This window comes from Enhydra lutris, unplaced genomic scaffold (assembly GCF_002288905.1).
Source record: "Enhydra lutris kenyoni isolate GAN:26980312 unplaced genomic scaffold, ASM228890v2 scaffoldscaffold21, whole genome shotgun sequence".
In the NCBI taxonomy this organism is placed as follows: domain Eukaryota; kingdom Metazoa; phylum Chordata; class Mammalia; order Carnivora; family Mustelidae; genus Enhydra; species Enhydra lutris.
Window position 1 is genome coordinate 65654424 of NW_019154105.1, and position 20585 is coordinate 65675008.

Below are 20585 nucleotides of genomic sequence, written 5' to 3' on the forward strand. Positions count from 1 at the left end.
CAGGGGCTCCAATCTCTTTGCGCGACCAGGGGAAATATCTGTGTCCCTTGCAAAACTCTTAACTGTGGAAACTCGTGTGATGAGCTTTGCATGCTGCTTGGGGCCCCGAGCCAAGGGCTCCACCTGGAAGGCCTGGGGCCTCCGGCCATGCTCCCAGTGCCAGCCTGGCTTCCAGCTGCTCACACCTGCGTCTCTTTGCCCGGCCAGCTATCTACGTGTGCAGTGGCTGCGAATGGGAATCAGGCCATCCCCAGGCCCGCCCTGACCCAGCAGCCGTGTGACCTGCCAGCTCCATGCCCGGCGCTGCTGTGGGCCCTGGCGCTGGAAGTCAGCCTGCTTTGGCCTTCAATGTCTGACCATGCATGGGTGAGACCATTGGAACAGCGGTTTGTAAGGGAGAGATCTTCTCCCGAAGACCTCCTCTTCAGAGTCCATCCATCACGGGTAGGGCCTGCCCCCTTTGTGGGCTCGTTCCCCAGCTGGCCCCATCTACACAACTATCTTTTCTCCACTTTATCCCTCCCCACCCCTCCCTGCCCCTGGTGTCCTGACCTCCAGCCCCCTCAGACTGGCCTCCAGGGCCTTCACAGTTTATGGCGCTCTGGGTTTGCTGTCCGAGGGAAACACTCATTCCTTTTGCTTGGGTGCCTTACTCATCCTTTAAGATGTGGTTCTGGCACTTCCCCCTCCACAAAGCCCTCCTGGGCACCCCCTCTATGGGTCACGTGCCTCTTGGGCCTCCCCAGACCACAGTACTTCTCTGGCCCAGCCCCACCAACCTTCATCAGTGTTGTCTTGTTGCATTTCTATTTCTACTGGCCTGAGCTGCAGCTGCTCCTGCTGCTTTTTTTTTTTTTTAAGATTTTATTTATTTATTTGACAGAGAGAGACACATCGAGAAAGCAGGGGGAGTGGGAGAGGGAGAAGCAGGCTTCCTGCCAAGCAGGGAACCCGATGCAGGACCCTGGGATCGTGACCTGAGCCAAAGGCAGACGCTTAATGACTGAGCCACCAGGCGCCCCCGGCCTGAGCTCCTTGAGGATGGCTCTCAGCACAGAGGAGATGCCTAGTGAAGTAAGTTTTTATGGAGAGAACAGATGGTGCATAGCTGGATGGATGGATGGACGGGTGAATGGATGGACAGTGAACGGATAAATGATGGCTGAGTGGTTGGTGGATGGAAGGATGGATGGATGAATGAATGGACAGAGGGATGCATGAATGGATGCTTGGCTGTATGGTTGAATGGATGGAAGGATGCTTGAAACCACATTTCTGAGCGAATATGCTATCTTTAGTCTCAAGTTTGCATGCTATCTATCTGAGCCATCCCATACTTCCCCTATTTCAGCCCCCCTCTTCCTTCGAACACCCAAGTCGGGGTTTCCCCGGGGGCTTTCCTGGACAGGGCAAGTCCTCTTCGCTGGCTGTCCCAGGAGGCCCTGTTCTGCCGGCCTGGAGTTAGCAGGGTGGGCAGACAGGGGTGCTGGTGGACTCCTGTACTGTTAGCCCCCGTGTTTGGTGACCCACTGAGTCTGGGGGTGCAGTAGAGACAGTGAGAAGGCTGGCTCAACCCATTTTATTTTAAACATGCTGTTTCTTTCTAATGGCAGCCCTGGGGTCTTGGGACAGGCATATGAGTGGAATGGTCATCACGTTGGAGCGGTAGAGGGAGATGATGGAAACAGGAGGGAGGCCGGGAAGGAGGAAAGAAGGAAGCACCATGACATGGACACAGGGAGGACCTCTCAGTCCCTGGGGAGACCAGACAGCACATGCACAATGGACATTCAGCTGGGAAAGTCCTTGGCATCATCCATCCCCTGGCCACGTGTACGGAGAAAGAGCTTAGAGAAGTGTGGCCTGGAAACCTGCCCAGCTGCCTGGGGGCCAGGAGGTCGGATTGTCCAGACCCAGCTTTCAAGTGGTTACAGAGAACATCTCTGCCATGCTCCCTTCCCCTGGCCCCCAGGCTCATCCTTGACCCATGGCTGTAAGGGATGAATCAGATCTAGGTCTTCAGAACACCTCCCTCCCTCTCTCTCTTCTCCCTCTCTTTAAAGCTATGGGAGATACTCAAAAAGCACCTTGAGAATTTCCAGGGCTTGCAAGGGGCTGCCAAGAAAACTACAGACTCTGGGAAACAAATAGATGGCAATGATCCTTCAGCTCAACTGAGGATGGTCTGAGGACAGAATCAGCCTCTGCCTCCTCCCTGACTCCCCACCAAAGATAGAACCTGGCCCCAGGAAGGTCCCAAGGGGGTTGGGCACCAAGGCTTTCCTCAGTGGGGTGCTCGTAGGCTGAGCCGGGCCGGCTTTCCCTGGCCCCAGGTGCCTGGGAAAGGCCATATTGCTCCATGGGGAGGGACCACGAACACCAGAGGAAAGTGTCATCCTTCCCAGCCTCCGGGCCTCTGGGTCTGGTTGCAGGTGGACTGAGGGGTGGCCAGGAGGTGGACAGAGGCCCACAGAATGTCCCAGAGCCAGATCACAGTGTGGACAGGAGCATGAGCTATGACCACATCCCCAGTTGGTCCTTTAAGGCTGGGCGGGGACACCTTCCCCCTTCCCTCCTCCCTGCATCACAGAGTGAATGGTGCGCTGGGATAGTTCTGGGAGCCCCTCCTCGTCTGCCACTTAGCTCCCGGAGCCTTATGTCCTCTTCTCCACATGGGATTATGTTCCCAGTTTAGCGAAATGATGTTATTGCGACCAAGGGCTGCCCAACCCCAGGGGCCTGAAGCAAAGGTTGATTCCTGTTCATATCCCATGCCCCTCATGGGCCAGCTGACAGCTATGTGTGAAGTCTTTCTCATCCTGTGTCTCAGCTCGGGTTCCCCAAAAGTTGGCCTTGAGATAAAGCTTTGACCTTGGTTGTCACCTGCCTAAGCCCTTCCAGGCCTCTCCCCTGCCCTACTCCCTCAATGCCAGGTGCATGGGAGGGCCTTGGGCTCTGCCCCAGGAACCCTTCCCCGCCCCCTTCCTGCCAGATGGGATCCAGCCCCTCTGTGCGGGGCTCTGGCCAGCCTTGCTTGCCCATGAGAGGTGGTGCAGTAGCACGGGGCTGAGACGGGGGGCTTCGGAGCTCGGCTGCTGGCACCCGGACCCCAGCTCTGCAGGAGGTCGAGCTGAGACTTGTCTGCTCCCCTGGTGTGGCCAGAGCCCAGGGAGCCTGTGAGAAGGAGGAGGGACTGTGTTGTTCACATTGGGGCATCCCTGCAGGACTGTCGCTGGAGGATGGGATCCCCCACCCCCACCCCTGCGACTGCACTGGGCTCACTTCATTCTCCTGCCACCACCACAAACCAGTACTTTTTTTTTTTTTTAAAGATTTTATTTATTTATTTATTTGACAGAGAATGCAAGTAGGCAGAGAGGCAGGCAGAGAGAGAGAGAAGCAGGCTCTGCACTGAGCAGAGAGCCCGATGTGGGGCTTGATCCCAGGACCCTGGGATCATGACCTGAGCCGAAGGCAGAGGCTTTAACCCACTGAGCCACCCAGGCGCCCCGCAAACCAGTACTTTTGAGGACAAATTGCTTTTGCCTCAAAGGACTAGCAGTTAGTGGTGGATGTACAAAGCCCCTGCTGGGGTGCCCTGCCCAGTCTCTCCTGGGTCAATACCATGCTGACCATCACCCCCCCCCATCTCGCCCTCTCCCCGGGCTTTGTCCCACCTTCCCCACCCCTCTTTACTTTCCATATTTATTTAAGCACTGGTTTTGGTGTTTGGGGTCAGGGGTCCAGGGGTGGAGGAGACACAGCCCTGCCCCTAGACTGTGGTCTTCCAGGACAGTGAGTCACAGAGAAGTCATCCCCACTGGCTTCTGACGCAGACACCACGTGGTGTGATGGTGCCAGTGAGAGTGGACCGTGGAGGCTGGGAAGGGGAGAGGAGGGAGGGGGCGGGGAGAGGCCTGGCTCAGGGAATTAGGAAGGACAGGTGCTCAGCGGGGTCCAGGCTCTGCTGAACGTGGGTTGCAGACCCTGGGTTGTGCCAGATTCATACCGTACTGGTTGGATGGTAACCTAGGTCTCATCAGCACCCCCTTTCTCATCTCCTGTGTGCCTCCGGGGGTCATTCTAAAGGTCAAAGAAACCAGTGGGCAGGTAAGGTCTCTCTAAATACAAAGGCCTGTACCCATTTTTGATTTTTAGAATCCTACCTTCCCATGTAAATGAAATATCATTGTTTAAACGTGTTTTTCGGTGGCAGAACTAAAACCCACGACTGAAAATAAGTTGAATCACACGCTGATGAAATGTGGAATGTGGAACGTGAAGGGTCTCCCTTGATTTCCAAGTTCACCGCTGTGAACATTGCATATGCTGTCAATGCAGAAACACCTAGAAGGTAAGAAAGCTCCAGCCAGAGGGGCTGGGCTTGGCTGTGCCCTGCTGCCACTCGCTGGCCCAGTGTCCCTGGCGGGTCCCAGAGCTTGGTTTTGCCAAGTTCACAAGTTGGGAGGAGAATTGTCTCTACCTCCCTGTGTTTGTTTGGGGATTAATGGTCTTCACGAGGCCCTGCCTGGCTGCAGCCACTGTCCAAAGCCAGGGCAAGCATTTAGCGGAGCAGGCTTGAGAGGGGACTAGGGCGTTGCAAACGCCAAAAAAATATCATGACTCCTGTCACGATTCCACGATTCCACTCCTGTCCACAATTTTCACGGCTGGTGGACAAGCTGTGTTGTTGGGCTTCCTTGTTTGGTTTGTGGAAGCCCTTTGACGCATCCCATTCAGCAGAATTCAAGTCACACTTCCCAGGTTTTAAAAAACATTGTAAAATCCACATCACCTAAAACCATCTGAGCCAGGGCCGAGCGGCCCATCCAGGGGCACAGAGGGCGTTCAGAGCCAAGTGTCGTGCAGCTGTGCCCACCCTCGAGCTTTCCAAACTGATACCCCGTTCCTAGGGAGTACAGGCTCCCCCTGCCCTCTCCATGGTCCTGGCAGCCACCCCCCTTCCCGCTCTGCCAGCTCCAGAACTCAGAACTGGTCCTTCTGACAGGCTGATGTCACTGGGCTCAGCAATTCATCCGTGGGGTGGCGTGGGGAAGGGTCGCCTTCCTTTACGACTGCGTGATACTCTGTTATCTGGTGGGACATGGTTGCATTTGCCAGTCCGTCCGCATCGATGGGCCCCGGGGCTTCTCCCACCCTTGGCTCTCAGAGCTCTCCTTGGCCCTCTTCTCTTCCCATTTCTTGGGTCTGGCTTTCCTCCCGGCCTTGGCTTCCCTCTGTGGTCCTTCCAGGCAGCTCAGGAAGCTGAATGCCTGAGATCCAGGCTTCTGTGTCCTCAGAACTCAGGTCCCAGGGCAAGAGAGAGCCCCCTCCCCCCCTGGGTCCAGGCAGCCCATCCGTAGAGTCCTTCCAGGTCCAGTGCTGGGCCAGGAGATGGGCTGGGTCCGCATTCAGGTGGCCCAGAGGTCCTGGGAGCAGGTGGGCAGGAGAGGCTTGGATGTCTTCATGGGGCACAGAGGGCTTTGATGGCAGAGCCCCGACAAAATGGAAACCAAGTACAAAACACAGACCCCTGCTGTGTGCCGCAGAGGCCCACGGGCTCTTCATCTGGGGGCACTGAAGCCACTCTGAGGAGACGGGCCGCGGTAGAGGGAGCCACCTTTCAGAGAGCCTCGCAGAAGCTGATCATCCAGAGGGATTTCTGTATGAAAACCTTTCATGTCTTTGGTACAATATTTTAACTTTGGTTTTTCGGTGTGCAGATATGGAATTCTGCCAGCTTTTCTCCAAGCAGAAGGGGCCTCCCACTTCCTTTAGGGACCGTCCCAGCGGGCTGGGCTGGCCTTTCTCCTGGGCAGCTTGCGGCCTGGGGCCCGACTGGCATCCGCCCCCCAGCCAGGCCTGGAGCTGGATCTGTGCCCAGGCGGCTGGCCCGCCTCTGACGTGGGGGTCCTGGTGCTCAGCTCCCTGGGTGAGGTTTTAAATCGGACGCCGATGAGAATGCTTTCTAACTGGAAGGCAGTGGGACTGTGGGGGCGGCCCATTATCCTTCTCTTTTCCCTCTTCCAGCAGGGGTTCCCCCCGCCCCTCCAGGGGCTCTGGCTCTGGCAAACCCCCAGTTGCTGGAGCGAGGAGAGGACTTGGGGGGGGTGACAGGGGTGTTGGGAGCGTGCATAGAGGGAGGTCTCATCTGGGTACCGGGTTAGGTTTGTTATGGTTTAGAGGAGGAGTGAGGCAGAACCCGGGGCTGGTGGTGCCTTGCCTGAGCCACCTGGGGGAAGGGGTGGGAAGCAGGTGGAGGGGAGGGTGCAGATGCCCCTTTCTGAGCTTCCCGGGCCAAGTTTGGATGCCTGTGAGGAGCCAAAGGTACCATCGGATCTCTGAGCTCCTCTGTTTTATTTCTGGGGCTTTCAGATTTTCCTAGTCATTGCCCTGCTCCTTTTGTGGGGGGGGGGTGCTCAGGAACCTCCCCCATCTTCTTCATGCCCCAAATAGGTTTTAAGGTCCCAGTAGGTAGCAGGCACTGTCATAGGTGCTGGGGATCCATCCGTGTGACGCCCATCATGTGGTGCGCATGGTCCAGTGGGGAGAAGGGACAGCCAACAGCACGGGAAGTGAGTGAGCGCATCCCACCCATTGTCTGGGAGAAGACTGGGCAGAAGGGAACATGGAGGAAGGTGAAGGCTGGGCTAACGGGAGGACCTGGGACAAGCCCCCCTCCTTCCCCTGCCGGGGTAGGGCTGTGAGAAGGAGCTAGAAAGCCTGGGGTGGGGCGGGGGGCCACCACCGGGGTGGGGGTGGGGGGAAGCTCAGTCCAGGAAGGGGATAGGTGGTGGGCTAAATGAGGCTGGGGGGAGGGGCTGGGTGACCAGAACACACAGCCCTTCCCAGGACCTCTGCGATCCCCCTCCAGGTGACACAGGGACCATGACATCTTTAAGACAATGAACAACTTTGCTGAGATGTAATTCTCATGCCCAATAACCCGCCCACTTTATAGGCAATTAAATGCTTTTCAGCACATTCAGAGCCACGACCATGACCTTGGGCCATTCTCGAACAGTTTCATCTTGTCAGGAAGTAACCTGGTACTTTGAGCTGTCGCCCGTGTCTCTCCCATTCCCTGGCTGCGGCCCTAAGCAGCCACGAGCCTCCTTTCTGTCCCTCTGGATAGCCGTTCCGGATGTTTCCCATGGACGGAATCACACAGCGTGGTCTTTTGTGGCTTCCTTCCACTGAGGGTCGTGTTCTCGGGGCTCGTCCGGCTGAGGTGTGGGTCGGGTCTCTGTCCCTTCCCAGGGCTGCGGCAGTGTTCTAACGGGAGGACGGACGCGTCAGCGGTTCTTGTTAAAGCTTGTACTTTCATCACGTTGGTGAAGGAGAAAGGGAGTATCAGCCCTAAATTTGAAAGTGGAAGCCAGCGGCTGGCCAGGTGCGGAGAGCTCCGGCACCTGTCACCCGGCACGCAGAGCTCCCCGGGTAACTTGGAAAATAGTTTTGGGAGAGAGCTGAACATCAGCTTTCCCTAATGTTAATATTGAGTCTCATTTTTCAAAATAATTATTTTAGAAATTAAATAAGTAACTGATGGACACAGCACAAAATTCGGAAGGCACAAAGGGTGTGTCCCGAGAGGCAGGCCTCCCTTCTAGCGTGCCTGGCCATGGGGCTCCTGGGCTCTTCTCAGGTCACCCAGTATGGCCAGTCCCAGCTCTTCCGCTGACCCCGCACTCTTGCCCTTGCCTGGGAATAGGATTACCAGGTAAGACACCTAATTACGTCTGAATTCCAGACAGTGAATACTTTTTAGTATAAGTATATCTCAAATAACATATGGGATATACTTACAGTAAAAAAATTAATTTGTTGTTTAATCTGAAATCCCCATTTCACTGGGTGTCCTCTATCTTTGTTTGCTAAAATTGGCAAGCCTGCCAGGGATGAAAAAAGAATAAAATGGCTTTGAGAAATTGAGAGTAAAATTTGGCTTTTGAGAGTAAAACAAGTGACTCACATGCAAAGCTGCTTCTGGGCGGCAGCTGCGTCCCTGAGGATTTTGTTTGGGTTGTTTTATTCACATCTAGCAAATTGTTTCTAAGCGGCCCATCTTATTTTCCGTTTGTTCATTCCTTCTTTCAACCCTAGAAACCTGCTGTGTGTTGGCCATGGGAAAGGTGAGCCAGAGAGCCAGATGCTGAGAGTGCCCCCTCCCGGATGCCCTTGCTACTTCTGCCAAAGCATCAGTCCCTGAGAGCCAGCCCCGTGTGCCAGGCACTGCCGTAGTACCACGGCCCAGGGCCAGGTCTAGGACCCAGGAAGTTGTCAGTCGGTATCTGTGAGCCTGAAAATGTGCACCAGGTGTTAACTGGGTCATGTGACCCTCAGCATGGTGATGGGGGGGGAATGCCGCAACATGCAGAGCACCCCTTTCTTGGGGAAGTTTATAGGACACCCTTGCAGGGCGATGTGTTTCTGACGGCTTGCCTCTCAGTGAGATGACAACAGCTCGGGTTCCCTTGCCATTTTATCCCTGAACACGGTCGGCTGTACCCCGGGGGGATTCCGGAATCTCTTCCAGGCAAACCTATCCTCGCGGGGCCTCCTAAAGGTGTTATACCTCCCGGGTGGTCCCCTTCCCTCCCCTCCCGGGGGGCAGTGGCCTCCACACGGAGTCCTGGGTCCTGAAGGCAAGCGCTTGCCTCACATGTCCAGGTGCACGGGCCGTGAAGAAGGGCAGAGCGGGAGCAGGTGGAGTGACCTTTCTCGGCATTTGCATGGAGCGTGAGATTGGCGCGGGGACGCGGACTGTGCCATGGGCAGGACACGAGGTAACAGCCAGCACTGAGCCTCTGTGTGAGGTCATTACTAGCAGGTGACCCTCTCCGTGCTGTGTGCTTGTGTAGCCACCGTGTCCTCAGCTGGAACTTGGCAAACATCACCTTCAAGTGTGTGGGCAAGGTAAGCTTTCAGGGGAAATGAGAATTTGGCAGTAATGTGGCCGGGTGGGAATTTAATAGGGTGTCCCCAGTGGGGCCCCTGCTGTGCCTTCTTCAGGCCAGCAAGCCCCCTCCAGTCCTGTTTCCCTCCACCCTGTCCTCATTTCCTTCGATGCCTGGGTTCAGAAACCAGTCTCTCTGGAGACTGAAAACCTGGAGGTGTGCCGCCAGCCTGGGGCCGCGGTAAGGGCTTTTCTTTGGGAGAGGGTGACTGTGGTTCTCTCAGAGAACTGGACAAGCTACATGCTGCTCACGATCTCACTCTACAGGCAGGAAGTTCGTTATCCCTGTGACCCCCATGCCAGGGAAACGGGTTCATATGCTCCCTGTTTTGTCTGCCCAGCATCCCTGACTCTTGGGAACTCCCACATCCTTCCACGTGACCCCAGTGGGGCTGTCAGTTGAGGGACTGACACAGGTAGGTCTAAGCGCCTGTTGTCCCGTGTGCAGTGTGACTGGGCCAATGCCGAGGGCAGGACCAAGCAGGCCCAGCATCCTTGTCCCAAGAGGTGGATGTTGAGGCCCAGAGAGTTTAAGTGACCAGCCTTAGGGCATAGAGCTAGACCAGAAGCAAGGAGGCCCCCAAGGCTGTGGCATTTACAGGGGAAAAGCCAGAGACTGAACCCTGGGCCCACAAGCAATGATGGGGTTCTGACTCTGACCTAAGGGCCTTGGAAGTGGGAGATGCGAGCGGGACCCCAAACACAACTGGAACCTTCAGTGAGAGACAGAGGCAGCCTGACAGCTCCCATGGGCCGAGGAGGGTTTGGGTTGCATGGGGGTTGCTGGTGCAGAGTCACTGCCTGGGGAGGCCGCTGAGGTCACTGGCTGGGACCCCCGTCCCTGCACAGGGAGAAGGGCCCACGGGAGGGGACTCCATGGGAGAGGAGTGGCCAGCCCTTCCCTGTCCTGCCTCTCCCCTCCCCTTCCCTGCCGGGTCTTGTGTGAGGAGATGGCTGCGGAGTATGGCCTCAGCAGGACCACTGGGCCACCGCCAGGATGTCCTGGCTGGGTGGAGATGGGCGTGGGAGCATGTGTGGAAGAGGGTGTGTGAGCGTGTGCAGTGTGTGAGTACATGTGCACACGTGTGTGAGTTGTGTGTGAGTGTGTGTCCTTCAGGACTGGGCATGCAGAGGCTTGGACACGGCGGGGCTGCAGGGAGATCCTGGAGGGGTCACGGGGGACAGGACAGAGAAGGAAACTGAGGCAGGCTCAGGCAAGTGCCCATGTTAGGATCTCACTGATGGTGGCATGGGAGGGGCAGGGACAGGGCTCTGGATGGAGAAGACTGCCCAGCTGTCTCCCTGTGGGTGTGGGTGCCACCAGCCACCCAGGCAACACCACGGGGACAGGAGCCGCCTGGGGGCCGGGGCGGTGGGAGGTGCTAAGAATCTCCCCACTGGGCGGCTCCTGTGGTGGAGGTCTTGGCACACGCCTGCCTGGAATTTAAACCTGGGAGGAGATCAAAGAGACAGCCCGCATGCCGCAGCCCTCCAGCCGGAGCTGCTCTAAACCCCGACCACAGTGAAGGGAGCCGGTGGGATTTCTGCCCAAGGAACGTTCCCCAGCACCAACCATAGGGCCCGCTCTGCCTCCCTGGACAGTCCTGTTCAGCCCTCCCCACGGGACCCCTCCTCCCGCCTGGACCTGGGCTGGGCACTGCTCAGGGAGGCGGCGGCGGTGGGGAGGACAGTGGACCCAGGGGGGTCTGGGTGAGGCTGCTGTGACGGGCCCATGGCCCTACAGGCCAGCCCCCCCGCCCAAAGTTTGGGGCTTTGAGACGTCGGACAGCTTGGCCGGGTGGGTGCTTTGTCCAGCCCGCTCCTCCCATAGACCAGGAGGCGGGTAGCCTGGTAGTGGGGTGTGCCAGCCTCTCCTCCCGCCCTGAGGCTCTCTCAGTTCTCCCTAAGTTCTCCCCCTCCCCGGCCTCCTGCCTCCAACCTGATCCTCTCACCCATGGCCATGCAACTATGAGAGGAGGAGTTGCCTAGCCAATATTCCCTTCCCATCCTACATCAGCCAGAACCCTGATTTGGTGTCAGGTAGCACTCTGTCCTGATAAAGGACAGATACCAGGCACACTTGCAGTTTGGGTGGCCATGAGACCCAGTGCTGTCCTTGAAATCTGAGTGCATTTCTGGGACCTACTTAGACTTTGCCTTCTTGCCTGGAATGGTGATGTGGTGCCTGGTGTTCTGGCAACCAGTTTGTGAATATAAGGAAGGAAACTACGTGCTGAGGATCTTAAAGCAAGAAGATAAGAAAAAAGCCTGGGTCCCTGAACAAATTCTGAAACTTTTCAATGAGCTCTGGATTGTTGCTATCTAGCCTGCTTGTTGAAAGGGTGGTGGGAGAGTCTTCTAGAACCTTCCAGCAGAGGGAATTGCCATGAAGAGGAATGGCAATCAGAACATAGCTGGAGGGTCCGAGGGCTGGGACGCATTCTCTTATTCTTTCTGGTTCTTTGTCTGAGTCTTTCTGCTCTGTTCCCTCTGACCCTTGTTCTCCTTGATGGAACCCTGTCTCTGTGCCAACTGCTCCCTCCTCTCCTTCCCTGCACTGCCAGCCTTGCATGGAGCCTGTGCTCTTGGCCCTGGGACCTATCCTTCCTGGTCTGGTCTGGCCCATGAGACCTTCTGGTCCCTTGTGTAGCCCTCGCACTTCTTTCCAAAGTCTGTATTGAGACCTGGCCTCATTCCCCAAGTGTTCACAATGGATGGCTTCCACCACATTTCTTGGTGTGCAAATGACACGTCTTGGTGTCCCAGGCTTGGCTTCCCAGGAAGCCAACTCCAAGGTGAAGTGTAGCATGCTGGGGGTAGGGGATGGGTTTAGGGAGGACCCTTGGGACCCAGCTCCTGAGAAAGGAGGGGAAGGAAGCAGATTCAGCTGAGGAAGGCATCCAGCTGAGATGCAGGTCCAAGGCCAGGCCTGCTCGGCCCTCTGGAGAGCTCTGGAGCCAAAAGACCCTTCAGGTTGTGAAACAGGTCAAAATGATCAGGTCCTTCTACCCCGGGCTGGATCACATTTCAGATGCCGCTCCCCCTGGAAGGGTGTGGCCCGGGCACAGATCCTCCCCGCAGAGGCCATCCCTGAAGGGGGTGCGGATTGAAGGCCACCCACCCCTTTCCTTGTTGGTGTGTCTGGGAGGTGCATCTCCATTCCATCTCGTCAGTCAGCTCTCCAGGCGTGGCTCTTGGAACCCCACCCTCTGATGGGAGCAGAAGGTTCACACATTCCCCAAGTGCGCATCCAGGGGTGGCTTCTCCTCCCGGTTAGGGTCCCAAGGGCCTGGGGTTGTCCAGCGGGAGCAGTGGCCAGCGCAGTGGAGGCCCGTTTGGGGGCCCTGAGCGTGGAAGATGAGGTAGGCTTCCGTGCACCCCCATGAAGGCCTGGTTGCAGCGGACTTCGGTGCCCAGAGGCAGGACGCCATAAGGGTACGCTGCCAGAAATGGGAACTTGGGAGAATGGGAAAGAGAGCCAGGGTGATGTTTAGCGCGGACTTGTGGTAGGTGGGAGAACTGGTGACCCGTGTCGTGCTGCAGCGAGACGTTCTAACTATCCTCTGCTTGGTTTTGGGATGGTGACTGGGGTTGGGCGGTGAGGGGCATGGAGGAAATATTTCGAATACTGGCATATGCGGGTTCCTCATGGAGAAGTTCCACAGGAGACGGCTGAGCTAAGGCTGGACCCAGCCTGTCTCCGAGGACACAGAGCAAGAGGCCTGGCTGGCATTGCCTGTGACCAAGCACTCTGCCCCCCGGGGCTCTCCAGAGCCGAGGGAGCCTGGGTTTTTCAACCCTAGCCCAACACAGAGGTGAGCAGCTCACTGGGCTGCTGCCCCCTCCTTGTCGAGGGCCCTTGAGAGAACCCCACCAGTCACAGCCCAGTTGAGGAGGGAGATATTTCTCTCTGGAACATGGTGTCTTGAATTTTCCCAGGACAAAGGGGACCCGGCCCCGGGGCCAGGGCAGTGGGTGTGGCCCAGGGCAGGAGGTGCTCGGAATCTTTGGGCTTCAAGTCACAGTGTAGACAAGACTGCTGGAGGTGGAGGCAGGCGCATAGACTGGACTGGAGCTTTCTAGATTCTTGAGGGAATTAGATTTCGAAGAAGCTCTGGACCTGTCTGTTCAACCCCCAAGGCCATCCCCAACTCTCCAGGTGGACCCCGCAGGTTTTTTATCAGGCTTGATCCCTGAAAGGCCAGTGGGGCCTGAAGCGTCCTCGGGTTCAGGCAGGCCACCCGTGGGCAGTGCCCAGTGTGTGTGCATGTGGCTGGCACTCCGTGGCACCACTCTCCTTCCTTCTGGTGGCGCCCCTCAGAGCAGAACCCTTCCCAGGCCCCCCCTTCCCCATTTCCCTCTCCGCTCCCACCCAGCTGGCTCACCCCCGCCCTGGCCTCCTTCCCTGCAGGCGGCCGCACGCCTTCCTTCTGAGCGCATCGCTTCTCCTGAATGCCGAGACCCGGTGAACAATGTTGCCAAAAACGCAAGCTGGAAACCAGAGCTGTATTTTTTTTTTTTTCCAAGAGGGAAGAGGATTTAAAAATCTTGGCCTGAGAGTTTTGTTCAAGGAGAAAGTGAATAGCAAGTCTTCCTTTGGAATGTAGCCCCCTCCATCTCCGCTGTTTGAGAAGAGTTTAAAAGGGAGGTTTGTGGGAGGCGTGAAGGGACTCTGCTTTGACCTGCAGCTTTGCCCTCGCCTCTGAGCCTTAGCTCATGCTTTCCCCCTTGCAGGGAAAGACCTTTCCCTGCTCTAAATGCTCCTGGCTCTTACTCACCCTTCAATGCATGGTGTCAATGCCTCCTCCTCCACGAAGCCTCCCTGATCACTTCAGCTTCTCTCTGTCCTCAGTGCTCACTGGTGAGGGGCAAGTGAGTGAGCTTAGACAGTGCTGGGTTTAATCCAGGCCCTGCCAGCCTGCTTTTGCTGCAGCCACCTGCGGAAGCAGAAGCTTCTGGCCTGCCTCCCTGTCCGGGGTCTAAGATCTACCCTGTGTTTCCAAGATCCTGACAAAGTGTGACCTTTCTCCCCGCTTCCACAGAGCGGTAAGATTTCTTCAGCTTATTTTATTACACACAGACAGAGATTGTCATCTGGAAAAGGCTTTATTTGAATTAACGTAGCATAAAAAGATGGAATGTCACTTATTAGCCTTGGCAGCCATGAGACAAGATAGCTTTAAAGCTAGTGACCCAGTTGCTGGGTTTCAAGAACTACAGGAACATTTTGTTGGTTTGTTTAGGGGTCTCCCCCTTCCTGGAGCAGTGTGGGTGATCCTGGGGGGATCACACCGGTGTGCTAACTCCTAATGCTTGGGGTGTCAGGATGCAGTGAAACAGCCCGGGTTTGGTATCCTTTGAATTCCTGCTGTGCTCCTGACCACCTGGGGGCTGGAGCAGTCCCTTCCCTGATTCGTGCCCCAGGACTCATCTAGAAAAGAGAGCACTCGCTCCCTCGGACGGGCGCTGTGGGTACCGGCTGAGATGGGGCGGGCCCTGGCTGGCCCATGGTAGAAGCTTGGAGGATGCAAGGTCTCCCTCTGGGACCCCGAACTACCACATCCAGGCAAACGCCCTGAAGTGACAATTTTGCTAGATAACTCTTTTGGTCAAAGTCTTGTGATGTTAATTATTTTTTATTTTTTTAAGTAGGCTCTGTGACAAATGTGGAGCCCAACACGGGGCTTGAACTCATGACCCGGAGATCAAGACCTGGCTGAGATTAAGAGGCAGATGCTCAGCTGACTGAACCACCCAGGTGCCCCCAAATCTTGTGACTTTAAAAATACTGTCAACAGGGGCACCTGGGTGGCTCAGTGGATTGAGGCCTCTGCCTTCCGCTCGGGTCACGATCTCAGGGTCCTGGGATTGAGCCCCATATCGGGCTCTCTGCTCAATGGGGAGCCTGCTTCCCCCTTTCTCTCTGTCTGCCTTTCTGCCTACTTGTGCTCTCTCTCTCTGTCAAATAAATAAAAATTAAAAAAAAAATACTGTCAACATTCTTCTGCTTGGCATTCAAGTCCCTCTGGGATCTGAGCCCCTCCATGCTCCTGCCCTATGACCTCCGGATCTGACCCCGCTGTGCTCCTGCCCTGTGACCTCCCGATCTGACCCCGCCGTGCTCCTACCCTGTGACCTCCCGATCTGAGCTCCGCCATGCTTCTGCTCTGTGACCTCCAGATCTGACCCCACTATGCTCCTACACTGTCACCTCCGGATCTGAGCCTACCATGTTCCTGTGCTGTGACCTCCTGAGCCCTGCTGGGACCTTGGTGTTCCCACCCATGAGGGGTGGTTATGTCTTGGAGCCCCAGCCCCTGCTCTACCTTCTCTCTCATCTCTGATTCTAAACATTCCCTCATTCCTGTTTTAGCACCATTACTCATTGTCAGGCAGGCCTGAGTTCAGGCTCTCCTCTCTTATCAGGAGAGGAGTCTAATGCAAGAAACTGAAACAAACTCTGGCTGTTTTTGTTTTATTTTAAATTTTATTCATTTATTTGAGAGAGAAAGAGTGAGTGAGCACGAGGTGGGAGAAGGGCAGAGGGAGAAGCAGGCTCCCCGCTGAGCGGGGAGCCAAACTTGGGGCTCCATCCCAGGACCCTGTGATCATGACCTGAGCAGAAGGCAGACGCCTAACTCGCTGAGCCCCCCAGACGCCCCTCAACTCTGGCTGATTATAGCAGAAAATAAGTTTGCTCAAAAGACTGAGCTGCCACGGACTTGCTGGAGAGCTAGCTGGGAGGCAGTCAGGTCACATTTGGCTGAAAAGCAACAGCAAATACAACTCAGAATGACTAAGTAAGGAAACTCACAGTTCCCTGGAATGAGCTTCAGACCGAGGGCAGGGCAGCCCTGACGGTGGTTCATTCAGGGGCTCTGTGACCGAAGCCCAGGGACGGGGCTTTCCATCTCGCTGCTCTGTCCGGCCTGCTGGTGGGCGCAGGGTGGCTGGCGCGCTGTATGCAGACGCAGAGCAGAGCCCGTCAGTCCTGGGAGTCAGGGTGAGGGTGAGGGGTGAGAGCGGGGAGAGGTGAGGTGTGAAGGCCAGGAGTCAGGGTGAGGGGTGAGGGCCGGGACTCATCAGTTCTGGCGTTTAGAGCAGGGGCCGGCCCCCCCCCCCCCCCACCGCCTGGCAGCTCTCTTCTCATTGGTCAGGTGGGCCTCACATGCTTGCACACTGACAAATCACCGGCGGGATGTGGGCCAATCAGAAGGCTTGTGTGTAGCAGGTGCGATTGCGGAAGGGTGCCGCTCCCTGGGCCAGGTCTGGGGAGACCTGGGGCAGGTGGGCGACGGTGGGTCCCCCGGCCCCGGCCGAGCGTCCTAGCGGCTCCTGGATCTCAGATGTCACCTCAGGGGCCCTTGGCCGGGGAGTGGGGGAGCTCGTGCGCTGGCCAGATGGGCCTCGCGGCTCCGCGCCGAGTGGGTGACCTCAGCAGCATGCTATGCGGAGACAAGGTATGTTTAAAGGACCATCAAGGGCTGGAGCGTGTTTACTTCTTACACATCTAAAGACAAAAGATGGACCTTCCAGCAGTGCCTGCGAGTCTCTCTGCGAGGGAAAGCCAGGCAGTGCAGCAGCCACGGGATCGGGTGGGACAGACCCTCCCTGCCGGGCTCCCATTTACGTGCTGCGAAATGGAGCGGAGGGCGCCCAGCTTGGGGTGGGTGTGAGGAGCCAGGGAGGCTGAGTGTGTCCCCCTGGCCAGGGTCAGACTCTCCGAGTCCCCTCTGGTTTGGCTCCACTGGGCTCCCACCTCCAGACCCGTGAGGGGTGATTACTCCTGCTTGCCGCCTCTCCCCCAGGTGACACACCCTCCAGCCAGGCAGGAACCCTCTGGGGAAGGGCCTTGCTCCCCTGGACAAACCCTTCCCCATCCTTTGAGACTCAACTGAAAGGTCATATTCTCTGAGAGAGACTTGTGAGGACGGGGCTTGGGACGGGGCTTGTGATGGGAGGGTCTGGTCTGGCTTTGGGTTTCCAGGGATGTCTTTGGCTGCTGAGTTGAGGACAGACTGTCAGGGGCAGTGAGGAGGTGAGGATAAGATCAAGTCTTGGCCCCGGACTCATGGCTTTGCAGTTGCCAGGCCCCACATCCCTCTCCAGCATCACCTCTTGCCCTCAGCATCTGCACACACTGAGTGTGGATAGAAAGTGCCAGGAACGGGTCACAGTGACCGTGCCTTTGGTGTCCCAGCGAGGGGAGAGCCTTCCATGAGCCGATGCCAGGCCCAGAGGGGCCACGGGAGACAGAGAACGTACGAAGGAGGGAATGACTGAGTGTCGTGCTTGGGCGGACGGTGTCACCGGTGGCAGAGTGTGGCAGAGTTAACAGGAAAGGGGCCGCCTCCCGGTACTGCTCCGCCCCCTGCAGCAGCACTGACGGGCCTGGGGCATGATGCCAGGAGAGATTAACCAGACAGAGAAAAGACAAGCCCTGCACAGTGTCACTTGTACGAGGAATCAGAAACCAAGTCAAACTCCTGGAAACAGCGGGAAGGTGGTTGGGTGGGCTGGGGGCAGCGGAGAAGGGGGAGGTGGGTCTGAGGGCACGAGCTCTGTGCTGTAACATGAGTAAGGCCTGAAGGGCTCACGTGAAAACTATGATTGGAGCAGATGACTCCATACTGGGACACCGTGTTGTGGGACTGACCTTTGCTGAGAGTGGGACTTTGGGGCTCTTGCACACACACACACACACACACACACACACACACACACAAGGTGAGATCATGGATGTATTAGCTGGTCTGACTGGGGAGACGCGGGGGACAGGGGCTGGGGGGAGGCATTTTTCACATCTCACCAGGGCGCATGCTTTAAATAGCTTACATGTTGTCCGTTCTTTCTCAACAAACCTGAACAAACCCCCACATTAAGGGGTGGTTCCTGGGGGAACGCTGGTGAGTAAACCCCCGGGGGGGGGTTGGACCCACCTGTTTGGGGCAAAGCCCCCTGAACCCCGGCTGGAGGCGCTGGGCCGCTTGCAGAGAGCCGCCTGGCTGCTCCGCACTCCTTGACAGGTTCTGGGAGACAGGCCGCCGGCCATCTGAATCACCATGGGGCCTGATTTGAAATTCAGATCCTGGCTAAACAGAACATTAATATGAATTTCATATTCTGTTCTTCTCACAGGCCCAGCTGTGTGTGTGTTGGGCCCGCCCGGGGCGCTGCAGGCCTCGGGGCACAGGACCCCCCCAGCTGCCTCCTCGCCCCGCCGTGACCCTGCCTGAGCCCCAGAGCCAAGGGCGCTGGGGGAGAACGGCTGGTCTCTCTGGATGTTTCTCTTGCAGGGAAACAAAAAGAAGGAATAGAGAAGCGACTGGGGTCAACCTCCACCGGCAAAGGTAAAATGGGGACCTCTGGGATTGGAGGGTCCCAGGTGGTGTTAGCAATACTCTTGGCATTTCAAGGCTGCCTGGAGACCTGGCTTTGAACTTGGGTGGGGGCTCTGGGGAACAACGAAGAAGTGGCACAGGCCGCGCTGGCAACAGAGCTGGGCAGTGCAGTAGGCCTGGGGGCTGCCTGTCCTCATGAGGTCCTCTTGGACGCCCCCCACCATCTCAGGGTTGGCCTGTCTTCCACCATCACTGCAGAACCTGGGTGTTCTGGAGTGATGTGTGGTGTGGCCCAGCTCTGCGGTCCCTGGGCTGCTCCTTCCTATAGTGGGCCAAGCTGTGCCCAGGATTCCACCCCCAGCCTCATCCTCCCCGCTTCCCACCCAACCCCCCACAGACAACCAGCCACTCCCAAACTCAGTAACCTCCCATGACTCCCTGGTGCCAGAGAGGCATTAAGGCCTGGGCTTGGTGAGGGTGAGAGGGGGGTGTCAAATCCTGGCTCAATCAGGACAGTAGCCTGGGGGTCTTAGATGAGTTTCTTAGCCTCTTGTGCCTCAGTTTCTCCCTCTGTACCGGGGGGTAAGATCACTCACATCCCAGGGTTGTTGGAGGCTCAGGTGCATGTGTGGGAAGCACCAGGACCCTGCTGGGCCTCACCTGGGGTCTGCCCACCTCCCCAGCGTCCATGCATGGCCCACCTCCTCGCACTCTGCATGGAGCCAAGGACCTCTGGCCCTGCTCTTCCCCTGCACTCAGCTCCGCCTGGCCTTCCCACCTGCTGTTCCTCTGCCCGCTTTCTCCGGGTTCCCCTCAGCCAGATGCAGCCTTCCAGCATCTGTCCCAGGAAGTGTCCCATCCGTGTCTGTCTGGCTGTGGGCTCCCTTGGGGCTGGGCTGGCCCATCTCTTCTTTACTGTCTCTGCCCCTAGCCCGGCCCTCCGCTGCTCGGTGAATCTCTGGACTTGTGCCTCTGAGCTTGGCTCAGCCCTGCTGACCTTCAGGGGGTACCCACCAAGGGTGGGGTGTCTCTGAGCCTCCTGGAAGCCCACTGGCATTCCCGGTGCCACCCACCCCCAGCCAGGGAATTTGGGCTGGGGACCCATGGCTAAGACTTTCCATGCTGGCCTTGCTTTCTGGGCCCAGTGGCAGAAGGTGGGGCGTCCTCTTGGGGTCCACATGTGACTCTGGGCTCCGTCCTGGGCTCTGTGGTGCAAACTGCAGCCTTTCCCAGAGCTGACGGCCTGTGGTTACCATCATCACCATTGTTAGGCCCCATCGGTGCACGTGAGGAGGGCCGTGTCTGGAGCGGCGCTTGTTGGTATGCTCTGTGAAGCAGTGTCCGTCCCCACTGTGTGCCCATCGCCTGCCCCATGCCAGACACACAGTAGGTGCTCACGGACAGAGGGCTGAAGAAGTCAGCGGGCTTTTCCCAGAAGTTGGCCTTGCTGAGTCTTACCCTGCCTGAGCGCCCCGCCCTACCGCCCAGCTGGCGTCTGGGCCCCATGGGGTGGGCAGAGCTGGCACCTGGCTGCTTCCAAGCTGGAGGGCCTAGACCCTGGCACGTGGGTACAAAGTCGGCTCCGTTCTGGTGTGGTCCCCTCTCCCCTCAGTTGTGCCTCTGTGCTGGGACTGCTGCCCTCAGGGCCCACGTATCTCAAATTCAGGACCCGGGGACCTGCCTCCCTGGGGCTGGCCACCTGCTGTCTCTCCGGTGCTGTGGGCTGCGGCTGCTAGCGGGCAGCAAGGGGCAGCTGGTCATCTGCTGCTCACCGGTCTCTGCCCCAGCACCTTGTCCAGTGTCCCCCACCCCCGAGTTATTTATAGCCCATGCGAGGGGCTTGCTAAACCCTTCCTGGACCAGGCTCCTTTTATCAACTTCATCTGATGGGGCCCGACTAGGGCTGTCCTGGCTTCCCTTCTCCCTGCCTTCCTCCTCCAGCCCTTCCAGGGAAGAACGGGGAGATGGAGGGGAAGGAAGGTTATTTTTATTAATGGCTGGACTAGTGGTAACTTCTTGAGGGCTCATTGTGCACCTTCTGGCATCATCTCTTTCCACCCCCTACGGCCCTACGGCGCGGCCATGAGCATATCCATCCTGTACAGGCAGGTTGCTGGCCTCGCCAATATCACATGGCAAGGAGTCAGGGGCTCAGAGATTTGAGCCCCGGTGGCCTGGTCCACTGTTTGCCTTTCAGCATCTCTGCTCTGCAACTTGTTACCAGACCGAGGCCATGGCGAGGTGACAGAGGGCAGAATCCCTCCCCTGGTCCGTCATTTGGCAGG

The 20585-nt window shown here is 57.4% G+C and overlaps 1 long non-coding RNA gene across 2 annotated transcripts; it reads left to right on the forward strand.

The window, feature by feature from the left end:
* The first annotated feature begins 998 nt into the window (after positions 1-998).
* LOC111148975 lies at positions 999-14593 on the forward strand. 2 transcript variants are annotated; one of them, XR_002640729.1, is made up of 4 exons: positions 999-1074; positions 4217-4354; positions 8674-8919; positions 9227-14593. It is a non-coding gene; the product is annotated as an uncharacterized LOC111148975 (long non-coding RNA). The 2 variants fall into 2 exon arrangements; XR_002640728.1 differs by lacking the exon at positions 9227-14593 and having other exon boundaries at positions 8674-8923.
* The last annotated feature ends 5992 nt before the right edge of the window (positions 14594-20585 follow it).